The sequence below is a fragment of the Colobus angolensis genome, unplaced genomic scaffold (genome assembly GCF_000951035.1).
Source record: "Colobus angolensis palliatus isolate OR3802 unplaced genomic scaffold, Cang.pa_1.0 Scaffold9, whole genome shotgun sequence".
Classification (NCBI taxonomy): domain Eukaryota; kingdom Metazoa; phylum Chordata; class Mammalia; order Primates; family Cercopithecidae; genus Colobus; species Colobus angolensis.
In genome coordinates, this window is record NW_012122931.1 from 10,797,921 (window position 1) to 10,818,500 (window position 20,580).

Consider the following 20,580-nt stretch of genomic DNA (forward strand, 5'->3'; position numbering starts at 1 on the left):
ACTGGAACACCAACTATATGTGTCTACTCCACTTTCCTCTTGGAGGCCTATTATCATTTTGCTGAGTGTTGATTTTCAAATCATTATGACTAGTTGTGAAGCACTTATTGTAAAAAGCATCCTACCCTTTTTGTTTTATCTTTTTAATTAGGGCTATATAATGATGGAATTACATTCTATGCAGTTTTTAATGTCTTAGCCTGGAAGTTCAGCAATTTCTTTTTATGCTGCATTCATCTGAGAATTCTCAAAGTTACTTGATAAAGGATCTAAGCTCTCCAACTTTGTATTAACTTGATCTGAATAGAAACATTCAGTAGAATCCAAGTATCTTATTTGTGTGAAAAGTGAACTTCACCAGGACTGAGTGAACACCATTTAAAGAGTAATACCAGGCTTTGAATCCACAGTTGTATCACTGGGACCAAAAGGGCAAATAGGATTGTGAAGAGCCATTTTTCCAGGAATAGGCTTGCAAGGTGGTCTTTAATGCATTTGAGAGTCGCTTGCAAAGAAGAAAGACGTGTTAAATGGGAATGTCTGTTTGGGCAGAGTTGTAGAGACTTGAAAAGCACCAAGAAAGAAAGAGAAAATTTCATTGTGGTAGCCAGTTCATTGAGGAGGGGTTATGATGATATTATCTTTACAGTCATTTTTGTGCCAAGCTGATTTACAAAGGGAATTTTTGCATATAGTGGCGGACTTTTGTCTATGTCAATATGAGCCTAAGGCAGAGTATATTTTTAGGATCTATTCTCTCAACCCGTTGGACTTGCCTCTCTGGCTCCTGCTGACTTATCCATCTCTCATGCCACAAACCTGCCATCATCACCTGTCTTAGATTCTATCATTTATAGATTGAATAGGACAAACAGCTAATCTGATAAGTGAATCAGTGCTCTTAGAATACCTGAGGGCCAGTTGTTGGGGGATATATACATGCTAATTAGGACCTTCAGGAAATAAATTCTCTAACTTTGAAAGTTTTTCATTCTGGCTGGTGGAGAAAAAAACTATTCTTGGCCCTATGTGAGCCCCAGAATTGTTCCCTCTGCTCCTTTGGGATGATTCTTTCTCCGGATTTGGGTAGTTTTTCTCTTACATGTGCGCTGATCAGTCCTCAGCTGAAGACTTGGAGGACCCCTCTGCAGATTTCAGCTGTGTTCTCTCTGCGTAGCCCTCCCCCTGCTAGCCCTCTTATTTGTGAACTCCAGCTGCCCTGGCCTCCTGGACTCCCCGCTTCTAATCCTCAACTCCTCAGACCATTGAGCTCTACCTGGGTTCTCCCTTCCTGTGCTCTAGGCTGGAAATTCAGGGCTTCGGTAGGTATTTGTAGGACTTCCCTTGTTTGTTTCCTCTCTCTCTGGAGTCACTGTCTTTTGCCGCCTGAAGTCCAGTACCTGAAAAGCATTGTTTTGTATGGTTTGTCTAGCTCCATACTTGCCCCAGTCAGGTGGCCAAATCTGGTTTCCATTATTCCATCTTGGCTAGAGTGGCAGAAGTCCATCTGTAAATTTTATGTACTTTTAAATACATGTTTTTGTAAATAAGATCAAACTGATTCTTTTCATTAACAAGATATTATAGACTTATTTACATGCCAGTAATATTCTTTGTATTATACAGATTTATTAGCCATCCCCCTATTGATTGCAAAGGTTGAGTTTTTCTTTTAATTTGTATTCGCTTGTTTATTTTTTGTTTTGTTTGAGATGGAGTCTTGCCCTGTTACCCAGGCTGGAGTGCAAGTGGCTTGCTCACGGCTTAGTGCAGCCTCAACCTCCCAGGCTCAAGCGATCCTCCCACCTCAGCCTCCCTAGTAGCTTGGACTACAGCTATGTGGCACCATGCCTGACTAATTTTTGTGTTTTTTATTTTTATTTATTTCTTTAGAGACAGTCTTGTCATGTTGCCCAGGCTGGTCTCAAACTCCTGGGCTCAAGCAGTCTGCCCACCTTGGCCTTCAAAAGCGGTGGTATTATAGACATGAGCCACTGTACCAGGCCTTAATTTAAAAATTTTTTTTTAAATTTTTATTTTAGAGGCAGGGTCTTGCTCTCTTGCCCAGGCTGGAGTGCAGTAGCAACTTATTAGCTCGCTGCAGCATCAAACTTCTGGGCTCAATTGATCCTTTCCAAATAGATGGGACTACAGATATGGGCCACCACACCCAGCTAATTTTTAAATTTTTTGTAGAGATAGGATCTCACCATGTTGGCCAGGCTGGTCTCAAACTCCTTTCCTCAAGCGATCCTTCCTCTTCAGCCTCCCAAAGGCTGGGATTAAAAGTGTAAACCACCATTCCTGGCTTTGAATTTTGAAATTTATTTAGCTAGTATATACAGTACTGCCATGAATATCTTCTCACTCCTGCACAAGTACTTCCATAGGGTACATTCCTAGAATTAGAACTGCTATATTAAATGGCATGGGCATTTTAAAGCATGGGCTTGGCTTTAATAAATGATGCCAAAAATAACCTCTCAAAATGTTATACCAATTTGTATAATGGTTGTGTGATTGAAGATGCTAAAAAAAGAAAGAAAGCAAAACCCAAACTACTACTTTGCATTGACGTTGATAGGATATATGGCGGTTTACCTTACCCACAGTACAAGAGTTGTGACTGAAATTGGATCATTTTTAAGGGTATAGTTCCTTGGCATGCAAATTCTTAGATTGGTGTGATTTGCAACTGGCCCATCTGCTAACACAGTTAAGTAACTGAGAAGAGGGGAGTATCTATGAGGTTCCTTTGCATAATGCTGAGATGTGCGCTCCCCCGCTTATGTTCCTGGTACTCGTCCCTTTAGCTGCAGTGCCGTTTAAGTCCTGCAGAGATGCTGGCGTATCTGTCCAAGCAGGCTTATCAAGAAGGGATGCTTGAAGAAGTCCCAGGGAAGCATTTTCTAGAAGTCATTGGTCTCCTCTCAGTCCTTCAACTATTTTTTTCTCTGCTTTCCACACTGATTTGTCCTTACACATCTGAGCCCAGGGTCAGTTCTATGGAGAGTAAATCTTGGCTTTTGTTCCAAATGAAGGTTGGTCCTGGGAATCTGGGACTATGAGAGTGAGGGGCAGAAGAGAAGAGTGGTTCAAGTCAGCAGTGAAAACCTATCCTTTGTTACTTGACATCTGCTTTAAATTCCTTGTTTAATTTTATTTGGAAACCTTATCAAAAAGCACAAGGTTCTGGGACACAAGGAGCTAACAGTATAGCTGCACAGCTCAGCTATCACTTCCTCTGGGAAACCCTTCCAGACATTCATCAGATACATATTAGGTTCCAAGAGAATAGTGGTGAGCTACTGGCAACCCCAGCTAAGACAGGCACCTCTTCTTTGAACACACCTTGTATTTTGTCCCTCTTCTAAGATAGATATCATTATCCCTAACACTGGCTTGAACTCTTGAAGGACAAGATCTTGCCTCATTCATCTTGACCTACCCATCCCCAGCTTAGCACAGAATGGGAATGGCTCAGTGTTGACCTGCTCTGAATGCTGAATTCATTCTTTCTCTCTCTCTCTCTCTCTGTCTCTCTCTCTCTCTTTCTCTCTTTAAGACAGGGTCTCTGTTGTGCAGGCTGGAGCACAGTGGCGTAATCACGACTCATTGGAGCCTCGACCTCCTAGGCTCAAGTGATCCTCCCACCTCAGCTCCCCAAGTAGCTAGGACTACAGGCATGTGCCACCATGCCCAGCTGATTTTTTTTAATTTTAATTTTTAATTTTTTTAGAAATGGGTGTCTCACTATATTGCCCAGGCTGGTCTCAAACTTCTGGCCTCAAGCAGTCCTCTTGCCTCAGCCTCCCAAAGTGTTAGGATCAGAGGTGTGAACCACTGTGTCCAGCCTTAAATTGTCTCTAATTTTGGAGCAAAGAATGGAGAGTAGTCTTTGATGGCTCCTCTGGGAGATCTCTTCCCTACGGATGTCTGAGCAAGCACTCTGTCTCACTAATGGGCTTGAAAACAGAGATTCTTGTGGAGAATCTGACTCACGGTCCTGGAAGTAAGGAAAATAATAACTGCTGCTAGGTTTGCTGGGCCTATGATAAGTACTTTACTGATAATGATAAGTATTTTACATACATTCTCAACCAAAATGGCCTGATCCAATTTTTTTTTTTTTTTTTTTGGTAAGGGAAGTGGAGGCACACAGAGATAAAAGAAACTTACTGTATCTTACTGTGGGACACTGAACATGTTTAACTCCAAAGCCCACTGTACCTGCCTCCTGCTTCCCCACAGTAAGTTTGAAGAAGGCTAAACTACTGAACGGGTCAGGAAAAAGATACTTCCAGGTAATATCTTCAAATAGCACTCCAACCTGAGATTCAGAAAGGAAAGTTATTTGGGGTCGAAAGCACCTCTTCCCTCAGCTTGGTGTATTGAACTCTTGAAATACACAATTATAAACACCTGTATGCAAGTAAACTAGAAAATCTGGGAATGGATAAATTCCTGGACACATATACCCTCCCAAGAATGAGCCAGGAAGAAGTTGAATCCCTGAATAGACCAATAATGAGTTCTGAAATTCAGATAGTAATAAATAGCCTTCCAACCAAAAAAAAGCCCAGGGCCAGACAGATTTACAGCTGAATTCTACCAGAGGTACAAAGAGGAGCTGGTACCATTTCTTCTTAAACTATTCCAAGCAATTGAAAAGGGGGAACTCTTCTCTAACTCATTTTATGAGGCCAGCATCATCCTGATACCAAAACCTGGCAGAGATGCAACAAAAAAGAAAACTTCAGGCCAATATCCCTGATGAACATCAATGCAAAAATCCTCAATAAAATACTGGCAAACTGAATCTAGAAGTACATCAAAAAGGTTATCCATCATGAGCACTTTGGATTCATCCCCAGGATGCAAGGCTCGCTCAACCTACACAAATCAATAAACGTAATTCATCACATAAACAAAACTAAAGACAAAAACCACAGATTCTCCCAAAAGATGCAGAAAAGGCCTTCTATAAAATTCAACATCCTTTCGTGTTAAAAACTTTCAATAAGCTAGGCATTGAAGGAATATACCTCAAAATAATAAGAACCATATATGACAAACCCACAGCCAATATCATATACTGAATGGGCAAAAGCTGGAAACATTCCCCTTGAAAACTGACACAAGACAGGGATGCCCTCTCTCGCCACTCCTATTCAACATGGTATTGGGAGGTCTGGCCAGGAAATCAGTCAGGAGAAAGAAAGAAAGGTATTCAGATAGGAAGAGAGGAAGTCAAATTGTCTGTTTTCAGATGACATGATCCTATATCTAAAAAATCCCATCATCTCTGCCCAAAAGCTTCTTAAGCTGATAAGCAACTTCAGCAGTCTCAGGATACAAAATCAGTGTGTAAAAATCACAAGCATTCCTATACACCAACAACAGATAACCAGAGAGCCAAGTCACGAATGAGTTCCCATTCACAATTACTATGAAGAGAATAAAATACTTAGGAATACAGCTAACAAGGGAAGTAAAGGACCTCTTCAAGGAGAACTACAAACCACTGCTCAAGGAAATCAGAGAGGACACAAACAAATAGAAAAACATGCCTTGCTCATGGATAGGAAGAATCAATATTGTGAAAATGGCCATACCACCTAAAGTTACTTATAGATTCAGTGCTATTCCCATTAAACTACCATTGACATTCTTCAAAGAATTAGGAAAAACTATTTTAAAATTCATATGGAACCAAGAAATAGCCCATATACCCAATACAATCCTAAGCAAAAAGAACAAAGTTGGAGTCACCAGGCTACCTGACTTCAAACTAGACTACAAGGCTACAGTAAGCAAAACAGCATGGTACTGGTACAAAAACAGACACAGAGACCAATGGAACAGGATAGAGAACTCAGAACTAAGACCGCACATCTGCAACCATCTCATCTTCAATAAACCTGACAAAATCAAGCAGTGGGGAAAGGATGGATTCCCTGTTTAATAAATGGCGCTGGAAGAACTGACCAGCCATATGCAGAAAATTGAAACTGGACCGCTTCCTTACATCATATACAAAAATCAGCTCAAGATGGACTAAAGACTTAAGTGTAAAACCCCAAACCGTAAAATCCATAGAAGAAAACCTAGGCAGTACCATTCAGGACATAGGCACAGACAGAGATTCCATGATGAAGACACCAAAAGCAATGGCAACAAAAGCAAAATTTGACAAATGGGATCTAGTTAAAGAGCTTCTGCACAGCAAAAGAAACTATCATCAGAGTGAACAGACAACCTACAGAATGGGAGAAAATTTTAGCAATCTGTCCATCTGACAAAGGTGTAATCCAGAATCTACAAGGAACTTAAATTTACAAGGAAAGAAACACATTAAAAAGGTGGGCAAAGGACATGAACAGACACTTCCCAAAATAAGACATTTATGTAGCCAACAAACATAGCAGAAAAAGTTCAACATCACTGATCATTAGAGAAATGCAAATCAAATCCATAATGAGATACCATCTCACACCAGTCAGAATGGTGATTATTAAAAAGTCAAGAAACAACATATGCTGGTGAGGCTGCAGAGAAATAGGAATGCTTTTATACTGTTGGTGGGAATGTCAGTTAGTTCAACCGTTGTGGAAGACGGTGTGTGATTCCTCAAAGACCTAGAACCAGAAATACCATTTGACCCAGCAATCCCATTACTGGGTATATACCCAAAGGAATATAAATGATTTTATTATAAAGTTACATGCACACATATGTTCTTTGCAGCTCTGTTCACAATAACAAAGACATAGAATCAACCCAAATGCCCATGAATGATAGACTGGATAAAGAAAATGTGGTACATTACGCCATGGAATACTATGCAGCCATAAAAAAGAACAGGATTGTGTCCCTTGCAGCTCCTTTAGATGGAGCTGGAAACCATTATCCTCAGCAAACTAACATAGGAACAGACAAACAAACACTGCATTTTCTCATTTATAAGTAGGAGCTGAACAATGTGAACACACAGACACAGGGAAGGGAACAACACACACGGGGGCCTGTTGGGGGGCGAGGGAGGGAGAACATCAGGAAAAATAACTAAGGGATGCTGGGCTTAATACCTGGGTGATTGGTTGATACATGCAGCAAGTCACCATGGCACACATTTACCTGTGTAACAAACCCGCACATGCTGCACATGTACCCTGAAACGTAAAATAAAAATAAAATTTAGAAAGTGCTTTTTTTCTTTTTTAAATTTTGTTTTCTGGTTGTCATTTTTCCCCCTACTAAGCATGAAATTATATTATTTATTTATTTTTTTTTTGAGACTGGGTCTTGCTCTGTCTCCTAGACTGGAGTACAATGGCGTGATCATGGCTCACTGTAGCCTCGACCTCCTGGGCTCAAGTGATCCTCATGCTTCAGCTTCCCAAGTAACTGGGACTATAGTCGTCTGCCACCATGCCTGGCTGGCTGGCTGGCTAGCTTGCTTATTTATGTATGTATGTATGTATAGACAGGGTTACACTATGTTGCCCAGGCTGGTCTTGAACTCCTGGCCTCAAGCGATCATCCTTTAGTGGGACCATCCTCCTAAGTGGCTGGGACCATAGGGATATGCTACCATGCCCAGCTTATTCTATCTTTCTGTAAAAGAAAAAATAAAAAGTCCTGAGCTTGAGAGAATGGGGCCTGAGTTGCAGTTCCAGGATGTCCAGGAGCAGCATGAAGTTTTATTGTCCCTTGTGCTGGAGTGTGTATCCTAATCTCTGATACCCATTCCCTTTACTCAACATGTTTAAAGGTTAAACTAACAAAAACTTGAGTTCCAAAGTCCAGGATTGAATAATATTTCAGGATTCACTAAAGAGAAAGATGAGTGACTATACACAGAGAGGGAACAGGAACTTAGAAAGTAGCAAGGAAGCAGTATCCCCTTTGCTCAGTTTACCAAGCAGTGATAGGTTCCTATTGACAAGAGGTGCCCATGGCCTTTGGGGTCAGAAGAGCTGCCAGTGGGTGATGGCACATACCCTGTGTTCTTGGAGTTTGTTAAATTATCTCACTGTCATGTGAACATAGGGTTGTGTTGTTAAAGATAATTTTAGTTGCTTTAAACTGTATACTTATTTATCAATAACCCTGAAGAATCACTGTTCCCATTTAACAGACTTAGGAGAACTGAAGTGCTTTGCCCAAGTTTACAAAATTAATGCATGTTGTATAGTTGCTATTTGATACCAAGTTTGACTCTTAAGTATGTAATTCCAGGCTGCCCCTTATTTTATTTAGCTCCTTCTGTAGAATTACAGATTCCTTGGAAGCCGAGGCCTTTTTTTTTTTTTTAATCCATCAGACATATATCAAGTACCCATTTTTGCTGTGTTCTGTGATATATTCCAGGAATACAAAAATGAATCAAACCTTGGTCCCTTATTCTTGGAATATTCACAGACCCATGGACACATGGAGGCAGGCCCACAAAGGGATGAAACAGTGGACATTCATAGAATTGGAACCTTTAGGGCAGGGAAGAGTAGGAGAAGATTTCTTAGAAGATGTCATGCCTGAATTTGCTGAGAATTAAATAATTCATGGAAACTAGCCAGGCAGAAGTAACACTACATGCAAAGGCGCATTTGGGAAACTGCAAATAGCACTATTTTCTGAGAGCATTGGGAATATAAGAAGGGAGAAGGGAGAGGAAGGCTCTTATGAGGTTGGGAAGGTGCTTTATTCTGAAGGCAGTGAAAGGTTTTAAGTAGAACTGGCATGGTTTTACTTGAGTCTTAGCAGCCAGGATGGAGAATGGATTGCAGGAAGGTGATGCAGAAAAAGCGAAAGGAAAAAGCAAGGAGCAAGCAAGACATACCCATAAAAGAAGCTACTGAAATAAGCCAGATGGGAGATAGTGGTGGCCAAGACTGTGAGAGTGATGACAGAAACAAATAGATGGATTCAAGATTTATTTGTGTGCTTTAATTTTTATAAAACAAAAATAGAAATACAAAGTAGTATAATGAAGCCATGTACCAGCCTCAACAAACATCATCCAATGGCTAACACTGTCCCACTCATACTTCCACCCATTCATTTTCCACTTTATTTTGAAGGAAGTATTAAGTATAATTATTTCATTTGTTAATATTCCAGCATGTATCCTTATCCTTTAAAAGTGTGGGGTTTGTTTGGTGTTTTTTTGCTTTTGTTTTTTGAGACAGAGTCGTGCTCTGTTGCCCAGGCTGGAGTGCAGTGGTGCGAGGGTTTTTTGTTTTTAAGAGACAGGGTCTCACTCTCGCTCTGTCATCCAGGCTGGAGTGGCTGGAGTACAGTGTTATGATCACAGCTCAGTGTAACCTAGAACTCCTGGCTCAAGTGATACTCCTACCTCTCAAGTAGCTGGGACTACAGGCACATGCATCACCACACCTGGCAAATTTTTTGTAAAGATGGATCTCACTTTATTGCCCAGGTTAGTCTTCCTAATCTGTAGATTTCTCCTCCATCTTTTTTGCCCTCTAAGTTAAGACACTGGTGGTTTGTCTTGTTGAATTTACCACACCCAGATGTTGCCGATTACATCCTTGTAATGTAGATGAATGTGTTCTTTTGAACTCTGTAGTTCTTTTGTTTTAGAAGATGGATATAGAGACTTAGTCAACTTCAAACCTTCAGATCCAACATTTTTGGTAAGACTACTTCATGGGGGTGTTGAGTTCTTCCATCAGAAGATATGTACTGTCTTGTTCTCTCTTTTTGTAATGTAGCAGCATTTGATGATTGGTATCTAGAATCTGTTATTTCACAGTGTTATTCTAATTCCAGTATGCCTCATTTATTTATCAGCTGGAATGCTTCTATAAAGAAATTTATCCATAGCTGCTTATTACCCTGTGGTATAATTCGTCTAGGAAAGGCAAGATAAATACTGATTTTTCCCCTTAATATTTTTTTCATTTTAAAAATTATTATTTTTTTCGAGACAGGGTCTTGCTCTGTCAGTCAGGCTGGAGTGCAGTGACACGATTTCTGCTCACTGCCACCTCTGCCTCTCGGGGCTCAAGAAGCAATCCTCCCATCTCAGCCTCCCTAATTGCTGGGGCCACAGGCGTGCACCACCACACCCAGCTAATTTTTTGTATTTTTGGTAGAGACGGGATTTTGCCATATTGCCCAGACTGGTCTTGAACTCCTGGACTCAAAACGATCCACCCACCTCAGCCTCCCAAAGTGCCGGGATTACAGGTGTGAGCCACTGTGCCCTATTTAATAATTTTTAAGTGATGCTGCAATTATCCCATCTTTTTTTAGTAAATACCTCTTCAGGGTAGCTGATTCAGCTACTTTTGAGGGGGTAGAAAAGACAGGATTTATGACAGGTTGTATGTGGGTGTAGTCAAAGAGGAGGAAGGAGCCATGGAAAGAGTGCCAGGTTTTTGGCTTGGGTGGTTGATGCCTTTCACTGAACAGGGAGCCCAGAAAGAGGAAAAGATTTTTAAAGGAAAACAGGTTTGGACTTGTCTGAGGTGCTTATTGATGGATACATCTAGGTGGAGATGCCCAGGAGGCAGTTGGATATCAGGATGTGAGATTCAGGGGAGCAGTTCCTGACTCCAGGACCTAGGGTAAGGCTCAGTTGCTGAGTGTAGTTGACTCAGATTGGGATTATGTGCGTTATTTCTTGTCTGATAAAAATAGATTCCTTTGCCATCAGGAGCCAGGTTCTACCCTAAAGAAAGACTGCATAAGCCCCTGTTGTCCTTTTACCTGTGCCTATCCTTAGAGAGTTCAATTTTTAGTAGAGTAGAAAGGGATAGAATTGGTGCAGGTAGGATTGCCACTTGCTGTTTGGAACTGATCTTGTCAGATTTATTACAGCCAATCCCTCAATTAGAGGAGAGCTCTGTGTATAGGTAGGATTTACTGGAGTTGGAACTGGGACTGGGAAAACTGGTTTTGGCTTTGCAGGAATGGCTGGCCTAAGGTGGTCTATTTGTATTCCTGAAGGGTTTTTTTCCCCCCTTTCCTATGTTGCTGCTCTCTGAAGCAACTCCTTTCCTTCCTTCCTTCCATCAACAAATACTCAAGCACTGGAGATACACTGCTTGATACACTGGTTGGCAAAAATATGGGGCACAGTCCTTGGTCTCATATTTTGGAATCCAGTGACAGATACCTATATTATATATGTTAATCAAAAGATCGTCAGCAACATGTGGTTCTTCACTGATGCAGGAACCCAGCAAATGACATACTGATCAGGAACCTTTGACTACCAGTACCAGCCCTTCATTGTTGGAAGATTTAGTCTCAGGTAGGCTTCTAAATCAGAAAATGTGTATTTAACAGAGGGCCTGACACATGGGAGACTCTGAAGTAGAGTTTGTCTAGGGGAAAAAACCTTTCGTGAGATAAGATGAAAAAGTTAGAAAATGTGAAAATGAAGAAGAATATGAATGCCCTATTAAGAAGTTCAGCAGAAGAACTGTACCCTACCCACACAGCACACACACCTCTCGAGGAGCCATCTAATTGCTTTAATGTATTATGAAAGCCTTTTATATACTAAACTGAAGACAGCCCTGGGCTTGACTCTTTGGAGTACATGAGATTAATAAGAAAGGATAGAATTGTAAAATAAAAATACTACTTGATGAGTAATGTCGTAGTATATTTTAGGGATCCAGGCAGCGTGGAAGAAGGGTGCGATTTGACTTTGTCTGATTTTAAGTCTGGGAGAATGGAGTCTTAAAATATTTTACAGAGGAGGGGATTTTTAAATTGAGTCCAGTAAGATTAGTAAGTGGGAGTGGAAACTATAAAGAAATAGTGAGAAGAGTTATTCCAGGCAAATAGAATAGCTTAGTATAATATTTGCACTATAAGTAAGTGGGTCAGCATGGCTGGAGTAATGGGTACTTACAGGGAGTGGTGGGAAATGAAGCTGAAGAAGTCAGGAAGAGCTGGGTTATAGAGGGAGGGCCTTAGGAGTGTGGGCCTTTGTACCTTAGGTTCCTGGGAACCACTGATAGGACTCAATGAGATCATGCCACACTCACTGGGGGTATTTTATCTTGCCTTTTCCCAGAGTTCTCACATAGAACTGAGTTCTTTTTGGATAGAAATCTTTTCCTATGTCATCTGACATTAGGTCAGGTAGATGGATGTATGGACAAATGAAACAACCAGAGAAGTCGGGGCTGAAACCAGAGTTGGCTTGGAAACAACTAACCTTCAAGTGGTCTACCTTTACAGCAGCACAAAGGAGAAAGCCTGTCAATTTACTCTGCCCCAAGTTTGAGACTTGCTTTTTACAACTTTGATCTTTTTTTACTTCAGCTTCACATGTTGCTTAACAGCAGTTTGAGCTGTTGCTGTGTTCAGAGCTAGAGTATGTATTTGCATTAATCTCTGGGCCAATCTGGGTCTTAATTGAGAAGAAGGTAAACAGTCACGGGTGCCATATGTGATAATTAAGTCCCAACTTGTTTAGACCTCTCAGGAGACACAATAGTGGACTGCATTTATATTTATATGCCCTGTATCTGATTCCTTTGTTTTCTTTTCATTCAAAAAGGACTTATTTATTCATATTATAATCTCTTCTTGATTGGGATACTTTAAAAATTCATGGATAAAATCTTGACTGGGGAATTGCGAGAAATTTTAAATGGAGGAAAAGCTCACCTTTTCCAGGTTCCTCAGTTTGCAGGTAGGAAACTTATCTAATTAAATGTCTTACACATATTTAAATTCCCTGGATTGTCCCAAAAATGTCTTTTTACAATTGTTTGGTTCAAATCAGGATCTAAAAGTACATATATTTACAATTGTTTGGTTCAAATCAGGATCTAAAAGTACATATATTGCATTTGGTTGTTAACATGAGGCTGTTCTTTTTTTTGAGGCAGGATCTTGCTCTGCCGCCCAGGCTGGAGTGGGGTGGCATGATCACAGTTCACTGCAACCTCCCAGGTTCTCAAGCAACCCTTCCACCTCAGCTAGGATAGCTGGGGCTTCAGGCGTGTGCCATCATACTGGCTAATTTTTCACAGAGACAGGGGTCTCACTATGTTTCCTAGGCTGGCCTTGAACTCCTGGGCTCAAACGATCCACACACCTCTGCCTCCCAAAGTACTGGGATTACAGGTGTGAGCCACCTTGCTGAGCCTATATAAGCATACTCTATAATAGTCTTGGTTTTCTTTTTTTGTTTTTCTTTTTTGTTGTTGTTGTTTTTTTTTTTTTTTGAGACAGAGTCTCCCTCTGTCGCCCAGGCTGGAGTGCAGTGGCGCGATCTTGGCTCACTGCAAGTTCCGCCTCCCAGGTTCACGCCATTCTCCTGCCTCAGCCTCCTGAGTAGCTGGGACTACAGGCGTCTGCTACCACGCCTGGCTAATTTTTTGTATTTTTAGTGGAGACAGGGTTTCACCGTGTTAGCCAGGATGGTCTTGATCTCCTGACCTTGTGATTCTCCCACCTCGGCCTCCCAAAGTATTGGGATTACAAGTGTGAGCCACCGCACCCAGCCAGTCTTTTTGTTTGTTTTTTTTTTTTGTTTCCTGTTTTGAGACAGAGTCTCACTCTGTCGGCCAAGCTGGAGTGCAGCGGTGCGTGCGATCTCGGCTCACTGCAACCTCCGTCTCCGGGGCTCAAACAATTCTCCTGCCTCAGCCTCCTGAGTAGCTGGGATTACAGGCGTGTGCCACCACGCCTGGCTAATTTTTGTATTTTTAGTAGAGATGGGGTTTCACTATGTTGGCCAGGCTGGTCTCGAATTCCTGACCTCAGGTAATCCACCCGCCTTGGCCTCCCAAAGTGCTGGGATTACAGGCGTGAGCCACCACGCCCAGCCTTTTTTTTTTTTTTCCTTAAAGCACACTCTGTAGTCTTTTTTTTTTTTTCTTTCCCCACAGCCAGTCATATTACTCTTTTACATAGCATTGGCATTACAGAATCTTTTGAGATCATCTTTAGTCCTTCTCCTTCTTCCTTCAGGTCTTGAAATACCTTTCCTACTTATCTGCCTGTGGAACTTCAAGGTTCAGCTCAAATGTAATGCCCTCTATGGCACCTCAGTCTGTTCTAATGAATTGCTCCTTCATCTTTGTTTCTTTAACACTTTTCTTACCCACTTTAGTTACAGTACTCATAACATCATACTGTCATTTATCTGTTTAGTGTATGTGCACTCCACATGAGTTAATATGGAGTGGTGAGAAATAAGGTTGGACTCAGTCAGCAGATGATGAGTGTTTCTAGGGCAAGGATCACATAATATTATTTTATGTTAACATAGCCAGCATAGTGCCTAGCTAATAGGAGGCACTGCATGAGTGTTTGTAGACCTGGATTTTTAAAACCTGGTTTCTGGAATATTTTATTTTAGTTTGCAACTCTTGAGTTTTTTCCTGAACTATGAATTGTTTCAACCTCCAGGAGTTGAAGGCATAACTGGAAATTGTATCCAGGGATGTTCTTTGTTGCTCTCATTCTTTTTTCACTTTCAGGAGCTTTGCTTCTGATAATATGGACTTCATTTGACTGTGATTTCATTATTCCTATTTAGGGGAATTAAATTACTCTTTCCCTTGCCATAGGGAATGTCTGTATCAAGGATCTGACAGATGAGAACCAGAGATCTTGGGCTCTTGTTTTTTGTTTTAACCTCTGTAAGTTTAAAAAGGAATTTTAAACATTTGCTGCATGGTCCTGATTTTCTAAAATGAATACAAGTCCCTCTCCTTGAAAATGGTCACCTGGCTTTCACTTTGCACCAGACATTCATTGAAAGGTTCTTAAAAACAAATAAGGCATAAATGATTCTAGTAATCATGTGGCTACTAGATTTGCTGTCTTTTGTTTTACCCTGAAGGACTAAATTTACATTACCCCTTCAGCCTCAAAATCTGCAGTCATCTTTGAGAGCGTCTGTTTGAATAAACATATGGGAAATGGTGTTAAGAACATCTCAAAAGAGGTTTTGCCTTTTCCTGTCCTCAAGATACGTGGTTTAGTGGAATAGAGGACTAGGATATTTGATTTTCTTCTCTATTGGTCTGATGACTCCTGCCTCTTCCTTTCTTTGAGCTTCAGCTTGTCCATCTTTAAAATGAAAGTGGAAACAACCTCTTGGTGGTTAACTAAGGTTCTGCCATTCATAATTTGGACTCCATGGCCAGACGCAGAGGGAAGGAGCTATGAGTAGTCGCCGAGAGGCCGCGGAGCCAGCGATGACCGACTCAGCCGAGCCGCCGCCGCCGCCGCCGCGCCCTCATGGCGGCTGCCAAGGACATTGAGGAGGACCAGGATACTTCCATTGAGAATGCAGACGAGTCCAACCATGGCCCTCAGTTTGAGCCAATAGTTTCTCTTCCTGAGCAAGAAATTTTAAAACGCTGGAGGAAGATGAGGAAGAACTTTTTTTTTTTTTTGAGACGATGTATCGCTTTTGTCGCCCAGGCAGGAGTGCAATGGCGCCATCTCTGCTCCTGCCTCAGGCGCCCGCCGCCACACCCAACCAATTTTTGTATTTTTAGTAGAGACGGGGTTTCACCATGTTGACGAGGTTGGTCTCAAACTCCTGACCTCAGGTGATCCACCCGCCTCGGCCTCCCAGAGTGCTGGGATTACAGGAGTTAGCCATCGCCCGCGGCTGAAGAGGAACTTTTTAAAATGGGGGCGAAACTGTGATTTGCCTCAGAGAACGATCTCCCTGAATGGAAGGAGCGAGCCACTGCTGACATCAAGCTCCTGAAGCACAAGGAGAAAGGGACCACCCACCTCCTCATGAGGAGGGACAAGACCCGGAAGATGTGTGCCAACCGCTGCATCACGCCAATGGTGGAGCTGAAACCCAACGTAGGTAATGACCATGCCTGAGTCTGGAATGACGAGTGCCCCAAGCCAGAGCTGCTGACCATCCGCTTCCTGAATGCTGAGAATGCACAGAAATTCAAAACAAGGTTTGAAGAATGCAGGAAAGAGATTGGAGAGAGAGAAAAGAAAAGATCGGGCAAAAAACGATCATGCCGAAAAAGTGGCGGAAAAGCTAGAAGCTCTTTCGGTGAAGGAGGAGACCAAGGAGGATGCTGAGGAGAAACAATAAATCTTACTATTTTATTTTTTTTCTCTTTTCCTTTTTTTTTTTTTTTTTTAAATTTTACCCTGCCCCTCCTTTTTGATTTGTTTTTATTTGGTTTCATTTTTACAAAGGATGTTATATAAAGAACTGAATTTAAAAAATAATAACTTGGACTCCATTAGATTTGCCGTATGCAAATGCTGCGTATGTTTGGATTTATCATTTTGTTCATCTACCTTTTTTCCACATTTCAAAGCCAGTATTAGCAAGTAGAAAATGTTGATTTCCTGTTTTCTCTCTCCTTCCCACTTATAAATTCCAGTAGTTCTGTTAATCTTAAATGACTTTTCTTCTCTCTCTCTTTTTTTATTTTTATTTTTAAATAGGGATGAGTCCACTCTGTTGCCCAAGCTGGAGTGCAGTGACTATTCACACGCCACAATCAGTGCACTGCAGCCTCAAACCCTTGGCTTCAAGCCTTCCTCCTGCCTCAGCCTCCTGAACAGCTGGGACTACTGGTGTGCACACCCGTCCCCAGCTAAACAATCTTACTTGGAGCCGTAATTAAAAATTAGTGTTTAGGCCAGGTGTGGTTGCTCATGCCTGTAATCACAGCACTTTGGGAGGTTAAGGCAGGTGGATCACTTGAACCCAGGAGTTCAAGACCAGCCTGGGCAACATAGACTCTCATCTCTACAAAACATTTTTACAAATTAGCCAAGCGTGGTGGTGCGTGCTTGTAGTCCCCTGTAGTCCTAGCTATGTGGGAGGCTTATGCGGGAGGATCGCTTGAGCCCAGGTGGAGGCTGCAGTGAGCCATGATTGCGCCACTGCACTCCAACCTGTGTGACAGAGTGAAGTCTTGTTTCAAAAAATTAAATAAATAAATAAATAAATAAAATTTAGAGTTCATCTTTTGCATTCACATGGGCAGTGTGGTGTGTGTTCATCTCCTCTTCCATCTTCCTCCCAGTAGAGTCTATAAAGTGCTCTCAAAAAACTTGTGGGACTGACAATGCTGAAGAAATGTGGCTCTATATCCAAAGATAAAACTTAATTGTCTCATTAAGTTATGTTAAAGATTGGTTCTCAGGCTTATGGGTGCATCAAGGATTGTTAGTTGGACTCATCTTGAAAATCAAGGTGTCTGCCTCAGTCTTGGTAGCAGAAATTAGACTAATAGCTCCTTATTCATCTTGTCCTCCAAAAGTTGGTACAATAAAGCACAGAGGCTTACTACACCTCTGTTGTGTACAGATATTTCTAATAAATCCACATCCTTCAGGGAGACAGAGAGCTGCCCTTTAAGTGTTTCCAATTGTGTAGCTTTTTGCTAGTGGACTTTCCCCTTCCATTTTTTCCACCCTCATTCTATTTGTAGTCACTTTACTAAAATCATTTAAGAACTACATTAAATCCACAGGGACTGAGAAGAAAATATTAATCCATGGGGTTGGGGTGGGGGTGGGAAAGCTGGTCAGTGTATTTATGATGGGGTAAAATGTGTCATGGCAGTGGCAGAATATTTATTTTTAGACAAATTGTAGCCTTTTTCCTCCTCTAAATCATTGGTCACTTTCTCTTTAGCCCTACTTTGTAAGATGACCCTAATGCTCTCTATTGGTTAGAAAAACCCTCTAGTAACGGTAGTAGCAATATTTGCCATTCAGTTATATGGCTGCTAAGCGGCAGATTCCAGTCCTACTCCAAGAAGGGTCTCCTTTTTCTGGAATACTGCTGTAAAGTGTGCATAGCCTTTTAAGTTATTCCTAAAGCTAAATTGGGAGGGGAGATTTCATAGAATGAAGCATTTGACACAGTTAAAAAACATTTATCCTCAGGAATCAGTTTCTCTTGGGGCCATTCTACCTTCTTAGTGGAACTTGTGCTTTTATTGTGTCCTGATACTTGAATGTTTAGCTGAATGTTTGACATCATGTGCCATTAGCACGTGGCTCCAATTTGCCAGCCTTTGGGGTACTGTGGTAAGGTATGAGTGTGTATGTGCACACTTGGTGTTACATACTCTGCTGCATGCTGCTGGTGTGGTTCACGAATCAGGGAAGCTATAGCATGAAGATTGTTTAAGATCTTCCGAGTTTTAGGGGAATGAAGCAAGAAGCTTAGTTTGAAAGTGTAAACTTTTGGCTAAGGGTGAGGATGGGGGGTGGTGAAATTAGTAACTTTTGCTTTGTAAAAGGATTTTGCAGACTTAGTTTCCTTTCTTCAAACTAATGTGTATAATCAGAGCATTCTTTCAAACTAGTATAGATAACCAGAGCATAGAAATGAAGGGCTAGAGTTAAAAGTAAGCCCAGCAAACAACTCTTAGCTCCATGTATTAATTTTCTTAGAGGAATTTGCCTTGTCATTGTTTATTATAATGACAGAAAACAGGGAATCCCACTCCTGCATGTCCCCCATACCCCCCCGAAAAACCCCACATACCTAACATTGAGTTTCCCTTATGCCAAAGGTTTTGGCTTTAAATTTTCTAATCCAGTACGGAAGACTATAGCATAGAATAACTCTTGAAAAAAAAAAAGAAGAAGAAAAGAAACCCCATATACCAGAATCCTTTTAAATAAATTATTTTTAAATGCTGCCTTTTAATTTTAGGATCTTAGCTTAAAGAAGACTGGAAGAGAATTTCCCATGAAATGGTTCCCGTAATAGTTTTCAGAAAGACGTGCTAGGCAGTATTGTTAACTAAAGAAAATAAGTCTATCAGTTCCACTTAGATAACCTTTGGTAATAAACGAACTCCATACACGTTGTGACCTTAGAGCCTGAACTTTGTAATCACATGACCAGCTTGTAAACTGACCTGTGAGGATGACTGTCGTAGTCCCGGCTTAGAGAAATTGACCAAGTGTCGGAAGGGTAGTCATCAAGCTGGACTTGTCCTGTAATCTCTGTTTCTTCATGGCTGCAATAGAACTTTTCAACAGACTACAAGAAGCATGAAATGGAGACATGGGAAGGTAAGGAACAGTCTGGGGCCCAAATCTAAGGGTTAGAAATTTTCTTTGAAGGTTTAGAGCAAATAGCCTTGAGGGAGAAGGGAGGCAGTCCACAGACAACAGTTTTTTTGTGTCTTTGCAGAATTCAGCTAGAAAGTTTTCGTGTATGTAGCAAGTGGCTGTAAATGTTTTGGAATGGAGAAAATAATTGAGAGAGAGAACTACAGTGAATTCATTGTTGTGGTTGATGAAGAGCAGAAGAAGGGGGATTCATTTAAATTTTGTAGTGACTTGAAAAAAATTTACGTTTCAGTACATAGATGAAATTTACATTAAAAATTGTTCTGTTTATTTCTTGACAGAAGTTGTTTATATTTTAAATTCCTTAATCCAGTTCGCTATCTGCCAAAACCTTATTTACTACTGTTAATTATAGATAGAATTGGGGTCATGAGGCCATTGATAAGGCAACCTCATCCTCTGTGGGGGAACTTCTATACTTTACAGTTTGGGATATAAGACTAAGCCATTGCTAATTTCTTTTTAAGTGGGTTGCTTTTTAAATGGGTACATTTTCAGCATGTGTGTGTATGTAATGAATAGTCACTAGTGTTATAACTTGTTTATTTGGAATAGTCTCCTAGTTACGTGAGAAACCCCACTTTTCCATAACTTTATTATTTAGGCCAGGAAAGACAGAGCTGAAGGAACAGATAAAATGGAGGAATCTTAGTATTAAAGTTTTGCCATGTTTATAAAGTACAATCTAAGAGTTTGCGAAGAGTTTGATTTTCTTAAAGGCAAGCACTACTGAGAAGAGTTCCCGACTCTTTGAAGCAGTTGATAAATTTCTAGGACTGGCATTAACCCTACGAAATAGCTGGTCCTGGGAAAGCTTCCCAGCCCCTTGCAGCATGGCTAACATCTGCCATAGGCAGCTTTGCAGTTTCATTCTCATTCTGGGGATGCACAAACCAGGAAAGTGGGACCACCTCTGATAATAGCATTCTTCTTTTTAGTAACCTTGGGCTTCTTTCCTCCCTTACATGTTGTCCCCCAGCACCTTATATACCAGAAGTATTGGTTTTTAGTGTAAGTTAGCAGAAACAGAAGAAAGTTCGTAGAAAATACCAGTTATATGTAAGGCCTGTTATTTATCTTGAATAGCCTCCTCTCCCAATATGCGCAGAAATTCTTTGTTAAACTATCCTGGATATACTAGCTTTTCCAGAAAGGAGTAGTTTAAGAAGTAAGATTTGCTTTGGATCTGTTGGACAGGAGTTTAGGAGCTGGCAGAGTCCCAGAGCAGTAATTACATGAGTTGAGAAGGAATGACTCTGGAGTATTTAGATTTTTTTTTGACCAGCTTGAGTCTCTTAGTGATATGTAGTCCGCTAGCTCTGAAAGAGAAAAAAGTTTTGCACAGGAAGTTCTCCCCTGGTTCATATTTAAGTTTTGAAACTTCAGTTTTTCTTAGCCATTCAACTGCAGAAAATAACTTATGGTACCAAAACAAGAACTTTCATAAAAGAAGGAGATGAATTTAAAATTGTTCACCTGAAT

General features: G+C 41.0%; 1 protein-coding gene and 1 pseudogene across 4 annotated transcripts in view; both read left to right on the plus strand.

Moving 5' to 3' along the window:
* NR6A1 (nuclear receptor subfamily 6, group A, member 1) overlaps positions 1–20,580 on the plus strand; it is a 259,386-nt gene that overhangs the window by 164,349 nt on the left and 74,457 nt on the right. The window lies entirely within an intron of this gene.
* On the plus strand, positions 15,158–16,078 carry LOC105504106 (annotated as a pseudogene).